Genomic DNA, 20,313 nt, shown 5'->3' on the forward strand with positions numbered 1-20,313 from the left:
CAAACAAGATAACCTTGCATATCTGACTAACATGACCTCCAAAACTAAATTCACTACAATATGGCATACATATAAATTAATGTGACTTTTCCAAGTAGTCTGCTGAATTGTTGTTTCCAACGTACATTATTTTGACGACTGACCCACTCATCTTCTACAGGTGCTGCAAGTTTTGCTGTTGTGTGTGTTCATTGCCTGGACTCCAATCAGGCTATGAACTATGGTTGGTCTCGTGCTGCTATTTATAGTTGAGTTAAGACTGCTGACACCCACTATGCCATTTGATGCCCTTTCGTTTTTCAGAGCTCACACCCACTGATATTCCATGAAACACAAATTCTCTCAGCGTTTTTCACTTCTGGTGGATGTGGTGGCCAGCAATACTTTAATAAAATGAGTGCCGCAACAAGAGTTATTTAAATCGAAACTGCCGTCCCAGTTCATTATGTTTTCTGACATTATTTCATGATTACATTCAAGGCAGTGCTTAGCAATAGTGGAGTTGCTTGATTGTTTTAGTCAAACATGTCACTGATGCTCTTGCATCTCTCCTCAACTGACCTGATAGACTGCTCCATGTAAGACATGCCACGTACCATCAACCACAAAGAAATTCAGTGCTAAAGACTCTGATCCACAGAGCTTGACAACTTTCACACAAGGTGAGCATTGCCAAAGAATTACAGCAGCTACCAACAGTGTTCCAAAGGAGTGAGTATTCAAGATCATGAAACTGAATGGGTGACGCAGTCAAGAGGTTAAGATTGAGACCGAGGATGACATGCAAAAAAATCACTAAACTCGTAGCACCTGAAGAAAGCTGGTCGGTCATCAAAATATTGGGCACAGATGGAAGTAACAACTCAGCAGAGCACCTAGATGCACACAATTTATCAACTCTGCTGAGAAAACCTGAGAGATTACAAGCAAACTGTTGCCACAAAGTAAGTTTCTCAATTAACATGGACTTGCCTACGTTCATATCACCAAATAAATACAGTTGAGGCTTACAAACCTTGCATGAATGAAAGTTTACATTATATCAGTCTATCACCACCTTCCCCCAACCAGAATACAATAAATCACATCTACTTAGGGGTGTAACCTTCCTCATGTGTTGTTGATAGGATCATACACATTTCTCAGTGAAACGTAGACAGTTACAATTGTTAATGAGGAAGAGATCAGTGTAAACCACCTTCATAGTACACTTTACCCACATACATAACATAACAATAAACGTAAATTACAATTTAGCTACAATATAGCAGGTCAGCAACTGGAGGCAGTTAATTCCATAAATTATCTGGGAGTACGCATTAGGAGTGATTTAAAATGGAATGATCATATAAAGTTTATCGTCGGTAAGGCAGGTGCCAGACTGAGATTCATTGGAAGAATCCTGAGGAAATGCAATCCGAAAACAAAGGAAGTAGGTTACAGTACGCTTGTTCGCCCACTGCTTGAACACTGCTCAGTAGTGTGGGATCTGTACCAGATAGGGTAGATAGAAGAGATATGGAAGATCCAATGGAGAGCAGCGCACTTCGTTACAGGATCATTTAGTAATCGCAAAAGTGTTATGGAGATGATAGATGAACTCTGGTGGAAGACTCTGCAGGAGAGACGCTCAGTAGCTCGGTACGGGCTTTTTTTCAAGTTTTGAGAACATATCTCCACCGAGGAGTCAAGCAGTATATTGCTCCCTCCTATGTATAGCTCGCGAAGAGACCATGAGCATAAAATCAGAGAGATTAGAGCCCACACAGAGGCATACTGACAATCCTTTCCACGAACAATACGAGACTGGAATAGCAGGGAGAACCGCTAGAGGTACTCAAGGTACCCTCCGCCACACACAGTCAGGTGGCTTGTAGAGTATGGATGTAGATGTAGATGTAGATTTAACTGAGCACTACTCATTGGCAGCAGTGTTCCACACGCCTCCAGAACCACCTGCTCCATGCCAACAGCCCCTACTGTGACAAAAGAAATGCCATCAATTTATTTTATGTTATTTTAGTTCTAAGATTGTATTCACTCCTCAACCACTTACAATATGTAATACTCTTTTTTACAGACTCATTATTCATTCCTCAACCACTTCCAATATGTAATAATCTTGTGTACAGAGTAAAAAATCGTCTGATGACAGTTTGATAAAAGACCGAAACAAGTCATGAAACTAAATATTCTTACAACTTCTGCACCACTTGTTAGCAGCAGACACAATGGCTGCACCAAAGACTGAGACGGCGTGGAGTTTTACAATTATTTATTGAACTTTCTTTACAATTTCTCCCCCGTTGTCGCTGCCCAGGCCTGTGGATCCCTCCGCCTGGCTGCTGCTGTGTAGACTCTCCGACAATGCGCGCAACGTGCGCCGCTGATCGCACTCGGGAGCCTCAGGCCAGCAGTGCTCTGCTGAAGCCAGGATGCCCTGTGGTTGAGATGAACTCGTCGTCACTCAGTGCCCCAGTACGGCACGCCCACAGAATTGTGTCGCTGTGAGGTCAGCTGCCAATGCCTGCTGCACCGGCGGCTGGGAACCAGTCAGTCGCGATGTCCGTGAGGTCCCGTCATGGACGGACCACGCGCCGTGGGGCCGGGTTGCCGTGAAGTCCAGGTGTCAGTCCCCGGCGGTGCCTGTGACCAAGACCGCGCTGTGGCTGGTCCTGCTGGAAGTTCTCACTGTAGTTAGTCAGCCATGGTGCCGACAGAACTCGGGCCGACCTCCAGCGCTGAAGTTGACATCTGGCAGCGAACAGATGACTCCTGTGAGCTGGAACAGACTTCCGGAATCATCACCTACGAAGATTGAAAATTCGGACATGGACCACATCCGTCCTCAGATCCGTACTGCTTCCTAATGGCTTCTGTCTGTTGCTGCCTGCGCTCCACTATTTATATCCGGCAGGAGGACGTTTTTTACCCTCGGTGGTAGCTTTTTGTTATTACTCCCACAGTATATTGCAGCGTAACTTAGCGTGCTGGCCTCACTTCCCCTTACTCAGCACTCTCCAGGCTTCACTCGGCGCTCGGTCTGTGTGCGTCCTTGTATCAGTCTGTTGATAGACTGCTGCTGTCAGCAAGGCTATCTGTGCCTGCCTACTTTGCAACACCTCGGTCGCTGGCGTGCCTCTGTTTTGCCATTCTCCACTCTGCGAAGCAACACTTACTACATGTGGTCGCAACACTGCCTCCTCCTAAAAATTAAATTCGTCCCCAAATTTACCCAATACGTTAACTCTAGTTCTATCCTATATTCTACTTCTTCCCTATACACATCCAGGTTGCCCTGACTCATGCCCTACTGGTAATCCATTCTACAGGAATCTCATGGAGCAGTCTTGGATTAACACGCTGAATTACACCACACCAATAAGTACAATCAACACGGTAATAGTACTGGTTGAAATACCAATGGTCACTATTCTACGATTCCGCCTGGTACCGTACTCTTCCACATGCCTTAATAATTGCTGCATTGAAATTTGAGCTTTCTCCGAATCTACTAGTTTATCTATCGTTTGCAATAGTGTAGCATCCATGGTGTTGTTAATATACGTCAAATTTTCTCCTGCAGTGATGCTGAATGACGCATCTGGCCAGTACAACATCAGATGAGTATCTGTAACCTTGGTGACTCCCGTGACTGTCGCTGAGAAGCTGAAACGATCCACTACTATTTCACAATTTGTCCTGTTGATTAGCAAACTACTGTCCCGTAATTCCATCTCCATGGTTGCTGTCCAATTCCCAGTGTCATAACACTTGGCTGATATCATCTCCCAACCTGCTGAAAATGTGGTGTAGGCTTCACTATTATTCTCCGACACTCTGAAGCTTCTGCTTCTGCCCTAAATAACTGGATCTGACACGACCTCTTGCCCGTGAAAACAACCCGTGATGGAAAAATGGAAACTGACTCCATTAGACATCTACTAAACTCTAAACTCGACACAGTAGCACGACTATCCCCCTCCTCAGAAATTAATAAAACCTCCTGTGTCCTGAACTGTATGCCCTTCCCCATGCGCTCCCATCTGACCAGATAAGGATGCACTGTGTAACAGTGATACTGTCTCCCCACACTAGTTACTGTAAATCTAATCTCTATATACATCTTAACTAGAGCCGTTGTTACCTTAATCCTAGACATCCTTAATCCTAGACATACGATAAAAAAGTGACAAACTCGCTTCAATTAACGGCACTACGTGCTCTACCCCTTCCGGAAACTCTCCCTCTGCCTGCTTCAGACTCGTCTGAATTTTTCTGGTGACATCAACGTCACACTCACCTGCCCGTGCAATGCGTGATGTACTGCCTCTTGCCATTCATCCATCCTCACTGATGCATCACCAATGCTGTTAACCAGTTCCTGCAGCAATTTAGCCATTTCCAGCTTCCTTATATATCCAATCGCGCTTGTACCTATTCCAGATCCGTATTCAATCATTTCTGTGTTTGTTCTATATATGCTCATAACTCTGTAGTCATACCACACACCACGCACGTCACATTCAACAACTCTGTACCTAATCCCCGTATCTCTGTTGTGGTATATCCACTAACTTCCCTATGCTTTCCTCCCTGTCGCGAATAACTGTTAAAGAATTGTTCAAACCTTCAATATCGTCTATCTGCTGTTCCAAAAATTGTTTTCAGTAACTTCCCACCTGCATTCAACCAACCCCCTCTTTACTCTCTTTCTCCTCCCTAGAATCGTGCTCACGACTTGGCGCAGTTGTTCCCTTATCTCCTTACATGACCTATCCAAAGCCTCGTACTCTTCTTGCATGTCCCGTAATATTCCGTTCTTAGATGCAAGTGTTTCCACACTCGATACCACCTCCTGTAGCTGCCGCATCTCGTTCCTTGCCTGCAGGATGCTGAGTGCCAGTCGAAGCGTCCATTCGTGACTCGTGAGGACCACATCCGCTTGTTTCCCGAACAACACCCCACTTCGCAACGGCATATCCTGTACCTGGCCAGCTTGTGTCAGCTGCCTGCGGACTATGCCCCATACTATCCACTTGAACCCCATCCTGCGTCACCTACAGAATGGAGAGAGAAGGAAAAAACTCCCATCACTACCCCTTAATACCAATAAAATAACCCTAGTCCGTGCACAAAAATAATACACACATGATAATTACTGCTAACTATACATCCCTTGAACGCAACTTATACTTAATACCCAGTTTACTGTCTGCTTCTGGCGCTTCTTTTCACTATCTGCCAGAAGAAGTAGTACATATACACGGATCTACTACCCCTGCAACGGCTTAACTCTACTAACGTGAACCACCGTTATCTTGGTAGGCAATTGTAATTTTATACTGACAGGTGATGTCATTTCCACTACCTGGTACAGTCCCTGGAACTTGTTTGTGAACTTCTTGGTTCTCTCTTTTCGAACATACGGATTATCTAGTAGCACCCATTGGCCTACTCTGTACTGTGGTAACTTCCTCATTGTACCTCCCATCCGTTCTTGTCGTTCCAATGCTTTTGTGTTAGCTCGTACAACTCTCTGCCATAGTTCCATAATGGTTTTCGCAAATTGCCTTACATGCTCGCCCTCTGCTCTCAGCCTTGGACAAAGCGTGTCAAAAGGTGATGGCATCTTCCGCCCATACACCACTTCGTACGGCGACAATCCTGTCGACGTACGTACCTTACTATTACATGCACTGGTTACAAATTACAAGTAGACATCCCAGTCAGTGTGTTGACAATTTACGTAGTGACTCAACATCTTAGCGATCATGCGATGAACTCACTCTGTTCGTCCATTTGCTTGCGGATGGAATGGACTAGTCCGTAGTTTCTTTACCTTCAGTAACTTACACAGTTGCTTCATCAGATCAGACGTGAAATTAGTACCTTGATCCAATATTAAGGACTGAGGTATCCCATATCTGAGTAGCCAATTATTAACTAAAGCTTGTGCCACCGTACTTGCTTTCTGATCTGGTAATGCGACCACGTCTAATTACCTACAAAAGTGGTCAATCACTGTTAACACACACTTATTCCCTGCTGCACTCCTATTAAATGGGCCTAATACATCAATTCAGATTTGTTGGAAATGTCTGTCTGCCTCTGGTAATCTTTGAAGCTGAATCTTTTGATGGCACAACTCTGCACGCTGTGCGCATGGCACACAATTCCTGACATACTCGTCCACGTCTTGACGTCATGTTCTCCACCAAAACTTCTCCGCTATCCGCATATCCGTGGCTCTTCTCCCACCATGTCCTGAAAGAAAATGGTCATGCACCTGTTGAAAAACTTCAGATCTTAATGCTGCTGGTACGACAACGCGCGGGCCGCATTTCGTCGACCTGCAAAGTAACCCGTCCTGTACTAAGAACTGCGGTTGCTTTCTGAACAATTGGCAATCACTATCCACGGCTTGTGCCCTTTTCCATTCCTCTTCCGTCACCCCTGTTACTTGTAATACTGCCACTTTCCTGCTCAATGTGTCAGCATTGGCATGTTTCACACCTGGCTTGTGTATTACCTCATAATCGAACTCACTGAGTTTCAGCGCCCATCTCACTAGCCTACTCGCTGGGTCTTTCAGACCTAATAACCATTTCAGCGCTCAATGATCCATCACAACCTCAAAACTTCTACCGTACAGATAAAATTGAAAGTACGAAATCCCGTATATATTACTGCTAACAATTCCTTCTCTGCCATGGAGTAATTTTGTTCCGCCTTGTTAAGTTGACGAGACACGAACACAATCGGATATTATATTCTTTGCCGTCAATGTCTTGACCAAGTACAACCCCATGAGTAAGATTAAATGCATCACATTGTAGTATAAACTCCTTCGAAAAGTCTGCAAACTTCAATACTGGATCTGATGTCACTATCCGTTTAAACTCTTGAAATGCTTTCTCGCATTCTGACGTCCACTGGAAGGTAACACCTTTTCTTAGCAACTTAGTAAGTGGCCTCACTATTTCTGCGAACCCCTGTACGAATTTTCTATAATAGCTCACAAGACCAATGTACGATTGCAGTTGTTTAACCATTTGCGGAACCAGAAAGTCTCGTACTGCAGAAGTGAGATGAGGATCTGTTCGTACCCCATCCTGACTGATAACATTCCCCGGGATAATTTACTTGCGCTTGCACAAAATGGCATTTGTCCAAACTTAATGTTAGCCATGCTGCCTCTAATCTTTTAAATACCACCTCTAACCATTCCACATGCTGCTCTATATCTCTTGAAAAAACTATAATGTCATCCAGATACACCATGCATTTTTTCGGTTTCAACCCATGAAGGACTCCATCCAACAACCTCTTAAATGTTGCTGGAGTGTTTTTTAGTCCAAACAGCATTCTTTTATAATACTTCAATCTGGTGATAACCGCTTCTCAAATCCATAGTGAAGAAAAATTTACACTGCGCTAGGTTGTCTAACGTTTCTGTGATATTCGGAATGGGATATACATCCGCCACTGTCCGTTCATTCAAATGTCTGTAATCGCAACAAAAGCGAAATTTTTTCGACCCGTCCAGTGTCTTCTTTGGAACTAGGACCACACTACTAGACCAAGGACTATTACTGTGCTGGATTATCTCATCTTCCAGTTGTTGCTCTATTAATTGCTCTACTACTGGTTGTAATTGTTTCGGTAGTCTGTATGGCTTAGAATACACCGGAGTGTGATTCCCTGTCGGAATACGATGCTGTGTCATGGGTGTAGCAGGTAACGTACCCTGTGCTTCAGACAATGTTTTATACTTTTGTAATAATGCTTCCATACCCGAACAATCATTTCCTCTCAAATGGTTTACCTTGTCACGAAGTGCAGACGTGCTGACGGTTTGCTTTACATCATAGTCTAGTCTCGAACTATCGATGTCTTCTTCATCCATTAACTCTACTGTGGCTATTACTAATCCCTTCGGCAGATCAACATCATCCTGCCCGAAGTTATCTAAACTCACCGGAACCATAAACTGCCCGTTTATGTCTGTTACCCATGATACACTCCTACGAATAAAGCAATGCTTTTCGTCGAAAACCTCATTACTCAGTAGTGGCTCTACCAAGAATAACCCCTGCTGTGGCACATCGACATCCACTGATACCCAGATCAACTTCCATGTACCTGTTCGTACTTTGTCATATGAAATCACCTTTAATGCACTTGTATGCAGTTTAGTTGGTATCACCTTAGCTATCGGCGCACCTTGAACTCTGAAACATTTGCAACGGCTGTACCCATTGAGAACAAGTTCCCACCGATTTCCAGCGTATGTTGCGAAAGGTCAATTTTGATGTGATGTTTAATCATAAAGCCCAACCCAAGTATCGCTGACAATCCCTGTCCCACAGTTGACAACACCTCCATTTGCTACCGGAACCACACGTTCCCTATCTTAAACATGAGCTGTGCTGTCCCTAGTGCATCTAATTTTTTATCACCTACTGCGCGCAGTCTGTATCTCGGAACTTCCAATCCTTTCCTGCCCACGAGGTCCACACTGACAACTGATACGTGCGCTCCAGTACCCACAAAAACTCTCGAGACTTATCTTTTATCCAAACCATCAAACTACAATCCGCCTCTTCGTGCACTCTCTGAGTACCTCTTTTTACTGGGAATGCTTCCCAACGGCAGGAACACTCCCTTTTTCATTTAACAGTTTTTTACCTGCTGTATCATTAACCCGTTTCTTGGCTTTACACTGCCGTGCCTTATGCCCTATTTTCTGACAACTGAAACACTGTGGTTCCCGACATTGTCCCTTAAAATGACCTCGCTTCCCACAACGGTAACACTCTTTGGAAGACAAAAAAATTTTCTTGTCATTGTGACTTCTAGTGGCACTATCCACTTCCTCCAAATGTGTAACTACGCGCAATGCTGCTGCTAAGTCACTTGGACTTTCCATCCGTATCCGGCGTCAAAAATCTGGTGAGACTCCTCGCAAAAATGCGTCTAAAGCTCTATTCTCTGCTTCTTTCAATAGAACTTCATTTGCACTTGGATCTTGCGTTAACTCATACGTGTACCCATTCGTTCTCCTAATTCTGTCTGAAAATTCTTCTACCGTTTCACCCATTTTTTGCATCATCCTCCCCAATTTTTCTCTAAAAAATCTGGCACTGTTTTGTTTCCTTAACCTTAGCAATAATCCCTCAGCCAACTCTGTGAACATAGTAGTATCCTTTAACCCTTCGTGGTATGCCACATAAGTCTTTGCGTCACCTACTAACCGTAACATCGCCATTTGCAAACACATTTCATCTGACCAGCCACACAGTCTAGTTGTACTACGTACGTAACCAATGAAAACATTCACATCCTCTGATGTTTTACCCGAGAAGGAAGCTATCAAATTAGCCGCTGAACAATCTGCCACACCGGAAAAGACAGTACCCTTGCATTCTACAATATCGCTTCCCGAGCCTGATTGAGTATTTTGCAACAATTGTTGCTCCATCCTCTGCATGTGCTGCTTTTGCAACTTTTTACTTCAATCAGTTTCTTAACTTGCTCTGTCAACGCGACTACAGCGTCACTTGTCCTGGTTGCACATGTCTCTGGCATTTTCCGTGTGGTATACCTCGCCTCACAAAAATAAAATTGTATTACCCAGAAGCAAGTTAACTCCTAGCATGTCTAATGGCAAGCCATCTAGACTTACCACACTGTCCCGTTACATGACCTTAGAAGCCACACACATCACAAGTGCTTGGTACAAATTTATCGCAAGGAGCAAAGTGACCTGTTAATCCACACACTACGCATTTAGATGGTACTAAGTTAATGTGACTATCATTCCCACAAAACTGTGATATGTCTACAGGACTGCTAGGCCTTTGAAATGACACTCTCACATCCCTTAACGTTACCCTCGACATGTCTAGCTACACAGAAAACATAGAGAGAAGGCAGTTTCTGGACTCACCCTATTCAGTGTTTCTCGGTTGCTCCGCACAGTGCTCATCAAAGTCATGGCGTGGGTGCGCCTGACACCACTTGTTATAACTTCTGCACTGCTTGTTAGCAGCAGACACAGTGGCTGTGCCAAAGACTGAGACGGTGTGGAGTTTTACAATTATTTATTGAACTTTCTTTACAATTTCTCCCCCGTCGTTGCCGCCCAGCCATGCGGATCCCTCCGCCTGACTGCTGCTGTGTAGACTCTCCGACAATGCGCGCAACGTGCGCCGCTAATCGCACTTGGGAGCCTCAGGCCAGCAGTGCTCCGCTGAAGCCAGGACGCCCTTTGGTTGAGATGAACTCGTCGCCGCTCGGTGCCCCAGTATGGCATGCCCACGGAGCTGCGTCACCGTGAAATCAGCTGCCGACGCCTGCTGCACCGGCAGCTGGGAAGCCATCAGTCGCGATGTCCGCGAGGTCCTGTCATGGACGGACCACGCGCCGTGAGGCCAGGTTGCCGTGAAGTTCGGGCGTCAGTCCCTGGCGGTGCCTGTGACCAAAACTGCACTGTGGCCGGTCCTGCTAGAAGTTCTCGCTGTAATTAGTCAGCCATGGTGCCGACCGAACTCGGGCCGACCTCCAGAGCTGAAGTTGACATCTGGTGGCGAACGGATGACTTCTGCGAGCTGGAACAGACTTCCGGAATCGTCACCTACGAAGATTGAACATTCACACACAGACCACGTCCGTCCTCAGATCCAAACTGCTTCCTAATGGCTTCTATCTGTTGCTGCCTGCACTCCACTATTTATATCCGGCAGGAGGACTTTTTTACCCTCGGTGGTAGCTTTTTGTTATTACTCCCGCAGTATATTGCAGGATAACTTAGCGAGCTGACCTCACTTCCCAATACTCAGCACTCTCCAGGCTTTGATCGGCACTTGGTCTGCATGCGTCTTTGTGTCAGTCTGTTGATAGACTGCTGCTGTCAGCAAGGCTATCTGTTCCTTCCTACTTCGCAACGCCTCAGTCACCAGTGTGTCTCTGTTTTGCCATTCTCCACTGCGTGAAGCAATGCTTACTACATGTGGCCGCAACAATATACACAACTTACATGTGATCTAGACTGTTTTACTGAAATAATTTTAATATAATTTCAGCAATCACTGTTTTCCTATGGACAATGTTCCAAAAACTTCATCTATGTGGTGGGGAACAATCTATCCTTTCCATAGTTGCTTTCCATCCTGGATTTTTCATTGTTTGAAACTAATGTAAAACTGAAGAGAAACATATCCAAGCTAGCAATTATAGGGGCGGTGAAGATGAATATGGGAATCAAAAAGGAAAAGACAGAAGACAGAAAGAGCAAGTATTTAGATTGTTGGGGGAAGTGGAGGGAGGATCACTCTAAATTCTGAACACAATACAAAGGAAAAAAATTCAAAGTACCATTAACAGATACAGGGGTTGGACAAAACTCCTCCAAACTAATATTAGTAATCAACATATGCATGTATATGAAGGACATAGTCTGTCTTTATAGCACTGTGCACGACAGCATTTATAGCACAACAAGTGCTTGCTTGAACATAAATACAGATGCCAGCCAAGACCGCATATGCCACCTGTGCAATGTCCTTGATATTCTGCACATGTCAGTCACGTTCAGAACAGGGTTCCATGTAGCTGTCAGAGCATTGTGTTAGAGTTAAGTGAATTCGAACATGGGAAAATTGTTGGAGCTCATATGGCACCGTGCTTGCATAACCACAGTAGATGAAGTGTTTGGTGTTTCAAGAGGCATCGTATCAAAGATTTATACCAAATACAGGGAATGCAGTAAATCATCATCCACTAAGTAACAACACAACGAAAGTGTATGTTGAGTGATCATGGTTGTCAATGACTAAAAAGGACTGTGACAACAAATAAGAGGATTACAGCAGGAGAACTGAGTGTTGCACTCGTGAACTCTGGCAGCATCAAAACAACACGAAGGAAGCTTCATAAGGAGTGAATCTCAGGGTGAGCTGGAATTCCAAAATCACATATGAGGTATGCAAATGCTCGTAGCAGGAAATGGGGTGCTGAAGCCATAAAACCTGGACTACAGAGCAAAGGAAGAACGTCATTTGGTCAGATGAGTCTTGATTCACACTGTTTCCAATTTCTGGCTGAGTTTATGTCCCATGAGTACATACTGAGGAGTTTGATGATGATTTGGGCTGCCATTTCACGGTATTCCACAAGCCCCATGGTTACTCTACAAGGATTATGTGACCATTTTGGCTGATCAGGTTTATCACGTGGTACAATGTTAGCTCTCAATTGACGCTGTGTTCTGAAATGACAGGGCCCTGTTCACACAGCTTACATCATCCAGAACTGGTTTTCTGAGCACAAGGATGAATTGCCGCATCTCTCATGACCACCACAGTCACCAGATCTAAATATTATCGAGCCACTGTGATCTACTTTGCAGAGAAAGGTGCATGATTGCTATCGGCCTCCAATATGTTTCCCTGAACTTACCACTACTTCACAGAAGAATGGTATAAGATTCCCTTGAAAACCATACAGGACCTGTATTTATCCATTCTGAGATGACTGGAAGCTGTTTTGAATGTCGGCAGTTTTCCTACACTATATTAGGAATTGTAATGTATTCTCTTTTTGAAAATTCTATATTTTGAGCCACTATCTCTACGTATTGTTCATTTTAGCTATGATCTGTCTTCCCTTTCTCTTTACGTCGAAGTGTAATTCAGAATAAATTTTCAGTTTGTGTTGACTATTTTGCTGTTCCACTCCAGGTACTCTTCTTCTTTCTCATTAGATAAATGGTCTGTTGCTAATGTATAAATATTGTGAAAACTTGTAACTCGTATCAAATATTTACTGTAAATAAATCCTATTGAGGACAAAAATATTTCACTTCTGTAGAACAGTTAACATTTTGTTAATATCCTGTGCTAGGATAAATTTAATATTTTCGTTGATATAAATTTTAAACGATTTCCAATAAAATGACAACTCAGGTTTTTAAATTTGAAAATGGCTTTAACACTAACTACATGCAACCACACTAATTTGATTAACGATGTATGACCCAAAGCATTATAAAGTATCCTGTCAGCAACTGCTTTGCTACTGTACAACATTTTGACGAATTCCATACGTTTCAACTGTCTTAAGGCTGATGGATAGAACATCAATGACAATGAACATAGCATTCATTAATACATCACAAGACAACTTTGTCAAACGACAAGAGTATGACAGAAATTTTACTCAAATATTATAATACTTGGTTACGAACTGCAGTTAATGATTACAAATAATGTGGAGTAATGGTAATATCTCATAGAACAGTTGCGATGCTGAGTTACCAACAGGCATATAAACAAAACAAGACCTGCTCTTATAGCCACATATGCAGTATGTTACTTCAGGATTTGGGAAGGCATGGCAGCCCTGGATAGAACAAGGGCTGGTGTGTCGATCAGCTCAGATGTTATTTTAGGAGATGGTTCAAATGGCTCTGAGCACTATGGGACTCAACTGCTGAGGTCATTAGTCCCCTAGAACTTAGAACTAGTTAAACCTAACTAACCTAAGGACATCACAAACATCCATGCCCGAGGCAGGATTCGAACCTGCGACCGTAGCGGTCTTGCGGTTCCAGACTGCAGCGCCTTTAACCACACGGCCACTTCGGCCGGCCTATTTTAGGAGAGTTACCACATCTGACTAGGTGACTGCCAGGCTGGTACCCATATCCCATCTCAGTTACACAATTCTCAAACATTTCAGAAATGTTCTCATGCTTCCACATAGGTTAACACTATACATAGACAGATAGGGTACACAAGTTCTGTCCCAGGGGGAAGGAGGGATACGGGAAGGGTGGCAACTGGAAGGGCATCTGCCAGCCATTTACCATTAACATTGGCAATTCCAGATTAACATGCTGAACCTATGAAGAAATGAAATAAGACCAGGAAAAAGCAGGATTTTATATGGCATGACCACCAACCAGCTGTCAACCCAAATGAATGCCCACTGCCAGACAGAGGCCAAGAGCAGAGTTGACCATCTGCTGTCAGAACATGCTGCTGAGCGCAACATGGTCAATCTCAATGGCTGCTTCAGAACCCATGCTATCTGGATAATCTACTATGAATTACATAGATGGGAAATGCCCTTCAATCCCGTAGTTCTCTTGGCCTCGATCTCTGCAAACCCCAGACCCATACTCATCCCCATCTTCTCCTCGGCCCCATCTTCATTCATCCTGCACTCACACGCTTCTTGCTACAGTCTTCTTCTTCTTCTTCTTCTTCTTCTTCTTCTTCCTCCTCCTCCTACCCTCCCCCTCTGTTCTATCCAACCCCACAAATCTAGTCCTCCTCATCACTGGGCACCACACACAGCTCCTCCTGTCTGTGGCCAGAACAAGCTCAAGGATCCCACATTCCTGTCGTAGATGAGATACTGGCAGAAGTAAAGCTGTGAGTATCGGGCATGAGTCGTGCTTCGGTAGCTCAGATGGTAGAGCACTTGCCCGTGAAAGGCAAAGGTCCCGAGTTCGAGTCTCAGTCGGGCACACAGTTTTAATCTGCCAGGAAGTTTCATATCAGCGCACATTCCACTGCAGAGTGAAAATCTCATTCTGGAAACATCCCCCAGGCTGTGGCTAAGCCTTGTCTCCACTGTATCCTTTCTTTCAGGAGTGCTAGTTCTGCTAGGTTCGCAGGAGAGCTTCTGTAAAGTTTGGAAGGTAGGAGACGAGATACTGGCAGAAGTGAGGCTGTGAGTACCGGGCGTGAATTGTGCTTCGGTAGCTCAGATGATAGAGCACTTGCCCGCGAAAGGCAAAGGTCCCGAATTCGAGTCTCGGTCGGGCACACAGTTTTAATCTGCCAGGAAGTTTCAATTTTATCTAGTATTCTTGGTCTGAATGGTGCCCTGAGATTTAGTCTGGGTAATTGCACTTTACTGAGCAAGTCACTGGCCCATGTACGAGTGCAGCCTTTGCACTACAGCATTCCACTATCATGAAAACTGCTATCATAAACCAGTTTATAACTGAAGATGAACTTCAGCAGCAGAATGGTTTGAGTAAACTGCCGTACAGCATTCATGACAGTCTACACTAGCTTAAAAAAAAATAAATAAAAAAAAAAGGACAGATAATGCAATTAAAGTGTGGTACATGACTTGTAAGTGGAGTTAGACTCTTAGTATCATAGAGGACCACCGGATGTGACCACCTATGAGGGTTCAGAATGGTCGAGTGGAGGGGTGTTGGTGAGAACCTGTCACACACCCGAGGCAGTGATGAGACAGCGTTAAATTAACATCCATTTATTGCTGAGAGTTTTAGTGATTCAGTCCACTCGTTGTTGTGATGGTCAGAAGGTAGAAATCCCAACAGTGACATGGAGGACAACCCAAGAAGCGGTCTCAGTGTACAGCCAGTAACGCAGTACACACAAGCCAAGGAGAGGCGGCACCAGGTGCCCCGCTCCCAAGTTGTTCAGCTTATAGTCTGTTGCGTCCTTGCCAATGGATGCAATCGGCACTGGCACTCAGACATTTCCCGACTGGTGCCGTGGGTGGCACTTTGAAATTTGCCACTAACCACAAGCGCAGTCCAATTAGGAATCTCCACACCACCACCAATGAGATGGACTTCCACATTGTGATAAGAGGTGGCCACAGGCAGCAGCATGTTTGACATGGAGGACAACCCAAGAAGCGGTCTCAGTGTACAGCCAGTAACACAGTACATACGAGCCAAGGTGAGGCACCACCAGGTGCCCTGTTCCCATGGTGTTGGCATATGACAGTTCTAGTACGAAGTTCCAGGGTTGCAGTTTGCAGCTACAGCTTGTAGTGCAGAACAGCCTGCGAGACTTAGTCTACAAGTGGAGTCACCTATAGCCTTTGCTTAGGGACAAGTGTTTACTACAGTGATTGAAATGTGGTGGAACAGTCTTGTTGACACTGTATCCAAACTGCACACCTTAACAGGCCTCTGCTAATTGTATCTGTCCGGAAGCACATCCAATGAGTTGCTGTACAACTTAAGTATCGCAGCACAATAAAGTGTACATTTGTGTGTCACTAATGTGTTTGCACTGTCACAGTTCCTCCAGCTATCTCGAAGCACCTAAACTTAATACGACGTGTGTGACCCATTCTACCCAGAATATCCGCACACACCATCTGGCGACGAGGATTCTGAACTCACTGTGCTGCATCATATGTTGTGTTACTCTGCTATTCCTTGGATGCTTGTTCGGTAACTTTGGTGCTTGTGGAAATTTTCTGTCAAACCCACCAATCCAAATCTCTCATTTGCCTGCCTTACAATTAGCAGTACGACAAATGTAAATGCCTGGGGCACCACTACTCAGTCTAAACCAGTATCTTCAGTTACGGATGCAGTCAATGAACCAGTTTAGGGAACTCGTGAAGGGGTTCATCCAAACACAGATGGCAGCAACTAAAATATGGAATCAGATCGTCATTACCCACTGCACTGCCACAAGCAACACAACCTTCATTGCTGCCTCCATTTCAACAATTTGAAGAAAAAAGGAAGATTAGTCAGAATATTTGCCACAATTTGAAACACACTTGGCTGCTCACCAAATTCAATATACTGTGAAGTGCTCTTTCTTTCTGTCCATTGTTGGTATCTCCATTAACTGCATTTGTGTAAAGTTATTCCCTACAACAAGACCACAACTAGTTAGCTATGATGAGCTTATTCAAGCATCGAACAAATATTACGACGATAAGATCAATGTGGCAGCTGCCAGATCTAAAGTCTTTGGGCTCAAGAAATACCCAGGCCAAATAGGCAATGTGTGACAAATTTGCAGGGACTCACAAGACAGTGCAAATTTAAGTGTTAATGTGGAAAATACTGTAGTGGCTTGATGATTCATGATGCTATTACTCAAAACATGGCAGATAGTAGCATCTATGAACAAATGTTACAATACTCTGACTCCACACTGCAACAAGTTTTGCAGATTATTGAGTTTCAAGATTCATATGCAGTTGATAATTTTCAAGCAGGGAACATTTGTGCCATAGCCCAAAGGGATAACACTGAGCGGCAATGTAAGCAGCCTACTTTAAAGGCAAACACACTGTATCACCACACAGTGTTTTAATTGCTGCACCCACCACGGTTGCCGGTGCCTACTCCACCCACTCAGGCAATGTATAAAGCAAATCAACAAATTTTGTTCAGATTGTACAGCTGATCGAAAACCTGGGAGCATGGCAGTATTGTAAAATCATTAGGTAGATCCATGTTTCTTGTACACGGTTCACGAGGTTTGCAGCATTGGAACTGAGATCAACTTCGCCCTTGTATTTTATGTGATCCTGCCTCCAAGTCTTTGTTTACAGATTTGTTGCCTTCCCAGGCAATGCAGGCTGCACTTCATCCAACTACCTGGGGTCCTGCATTGCCGCTACCAGGCCCTGAACCCATGAACCAGGACCCAATGCCTCAGCCAGCACTGAGTGGACAACAGATATCTTCGGGGATTGTCCACTCCACGCCATGACCAAGAGGCCGCCGTACCAAATCACAGCACCATTGGAGGTCATCACCATGAAGATTGCACTCCATTGTTGGATGCGCGAGTGTGCCTTCCGCCTCGTTTCGCAGCTCCCGTTCTGCGGTGGTCGCAAGGGAAATGCTGGCACACCAGTGGCGGCTCAGCACCAGCTACAAACTTAACTCCCATTCCCTCATCACTTGCTGCATCCTTCACACCTCTCCCTCACCTTTGTAGCAGCAACTGACACTACATGATGACAGTGAGGAGTGTTGTATCCTTGCCAATGGATGCAACCAGAGCTGGCACTCTGAGACAGTTTCAGACTGGTGCCACAGGCAGCGCTCTGAAGTTTGCTGCCCACCACGAGCGCAATCTGTGGACAGTCCATGTTCGGTATTGGCACACGTCAGTTCTAGTATGGAGATCCAGGGTAGCAGTTTGTATATTCGATAATTTTGTAGATCCATACCAAAAAAACCTTCTCCATTTGTGATTTTCCCAACATTCAATATTTCATGTTAAAAAAAAAAAGGTTTAGACTGTGCATCAGGCAAAGAGAATGACCATAACAATGTAGAAGCCTGACAGATTCTGCCCACATCTTTTTCCATGCCGTGTTTGAGTTGTGATGCTCAGGCAGAGCTCTGCTCCTTACATTGTTCAATGCAGTTTTCATGTTTTCTGTTGCAGAAATTATGTTACAAGTTTTCTGAAAGGCACTGCTGTTGTCAGTCTCTCCACTGTACTGTAATCCAATGTGCTTCAGTGTTGGTTAAAGGTACTAATGTTTTACTGGAGAAATTATGCTTCGGTTGAAGGGATGAGTTTGGAAGAAAAAAGTGATCACTCATATTAAATAATTAGGATTAGGTTATGTTTCTGTTTAATGCCTGGTGCTTCACTATCACTTTATGTCATTAGACAAAATGAGCATAAGTACAGATTGAACAAGATCATTTCAAAGTAAGCATCCAGACACCTGCCTTATGCAATTTAGGGAAACCATGGAAACCAAATTTGGAAGGGAAAATCGGGAACTGAACCTCATCCTCCCAAATGCCAGATCAGTGTCTTAACCACTCCACAGTTTGCTTGTTTTCATGATCCAGGAGCAAACAGACCCCACTGTGAGACTCCCTCTGATCTTCATTTCCAACAATCAGATAATAAGCACTTGCTCCACTTTGCAGCCACACTTGCTCTCACACAGTGTTTCTTTTCTCTAGTTTGGACATAATAAAATTTGCAAATAATGTCACAAATACCATTGGTAAGATGTGCATGTAATTATACCTTAATCTTAAATTTGAACTATGGCACACTGTTCAACATTTACAGCAAAAGATGAAAACTGATACAAATTATAGAAACCAAAAATGTTTTGTGTCACCATTTAAAATTTATATTGTCAGTTCATCAGTCACTAAAATCAAATGTGACATTTCTTATGTCTTTACCTATGAACAAAAGGTGTGTATCACCTGATTATGTTTCAAAACCTCCTCAGTGGTATGTAACACACAGCTCTGAATCCTATTTATAAATCTAATCTAATAATAAAAAAAAAAAAAACCTTTGTGAGGTATGTTTCTCTCTTACAAAGGAGAAACAAGAGCTACAGGCGGTAAATATAATGTAACCTAAAATGCTCCAAAGTTACATTTAGACATTTACTGTGTCTAATTCCATTCATTCATTGCGGGCTACTGGGGATTCTTTGAAAATACACTCCTGGAAATGGAAAAAAGAACACATTGACACCGGTGTGTCAGACCCACCATACTTGCTCTGGACACTGCGAGAGGGCTGTACAAGCAATGATCACACGCACGGCACAGCGGACACACCAGGAACCGCGGTGTTGGCCGTCGAATGGCGCTAGCTGCGCAGCATTTGTGCACCGCCGCCGTCAGTGTCAGCCAGTTTGCCGTGGCATACGGAGCTCCATCGCAGTCTTTAACACTGGTAGCATGCCGCGACAGCGTGGACGTGAACCGTATGTGCAGTTGACGGACTTTGAGTGAGGGCGTATAGTGGGCAAGCGGGAGGCCGGCTGGACCTACCGCCGAATTGCTCAACACGTGGGGCGTGAGATCTCCACAGTACATCGATGTTGTCGCCAGTGGTCGGCGGAAGGTGCACGTGCCCGTCGACCTGGGACCGGACCGCAGCGACGCACGGATGCACGCCAAGACCGTAGGATCCTATGCAGTGCCGTAGGGGACCGCACCGCCACTTCCCAGCAAATTAGGGACACTGTTGCTCCTGGGGTATCGGCGAGGACCATTCGCAACCGTCTCCATGAAGCTGGGCTACGGTCCCGCACACCGTTAGGCCATCTTCCGCTCACACCCCAACATCGTGCAGCCCGCCTCCAGTGGTGTCGCGACAGGCGTGAATGGAGGGACGAATGGAGACGTGTCGTCTTCAGCGATGAGAGTCGCTTCTGCCTTGGTGCCAATGATGGTCGTATGCGTGTTTGGCGCCGTGCAGGTGAGCGCCACAATCAGGACTGCATACGACCGAGGCACACAGGACCAACACCCGGCATCATGGTGTGGGGAGCGATCTCCTACACTGGCCGTACACCACTGGTGATCGTCGAGGGGACACTGAATAGTGCACGGTACATCCAAACTGTCATCGAACCCATCGTTCTACCATTCCTAGACTGGCAAGGGAACTTGCTGTTCCAACAGGACAATGCACGTCTGCATGTATCCCGTGCCACCCAACGTGCTCTAGAAGGTGTAAGTCAACTACCCTGGCCAGCAAGATCTCCGGATCTGTCCCC

At 44.7% G+C, this 20,313-nt stretch overlaps 1 protein-coding gene across 1 annotated transcript in view; it reads right to left on the reverse strand.

The window, feature by feature from the left end:
- Positions 1 to 20,313, reverse strand: part of LOC124789507 (ubiquitin carboxyl-terminal hydrolase 8) — a 243,680-nt gene that overhangs the window by 174,907 nt on the left and 48,460 nt on the right. The gene's annotated exons all lie outside the window — the stretch shown is intronic.

Source organism: Schistocerca piceifrons, chromosome 1 (assembly GCF_021461385.2).
Source record: "Schistocerca piceifrons isolate TAMUIC-IGC-003096 chromosome 1, iqSchPice1.1, whole genome shotgun sequence".
Taxonomy (NCBI): domain Eukaryota; kingdom Metazoa; phylum Arthropoda; class Insecta; order Orthoptera; family Acrididae; genus Schistocerca; species Schistocerca piceifrons.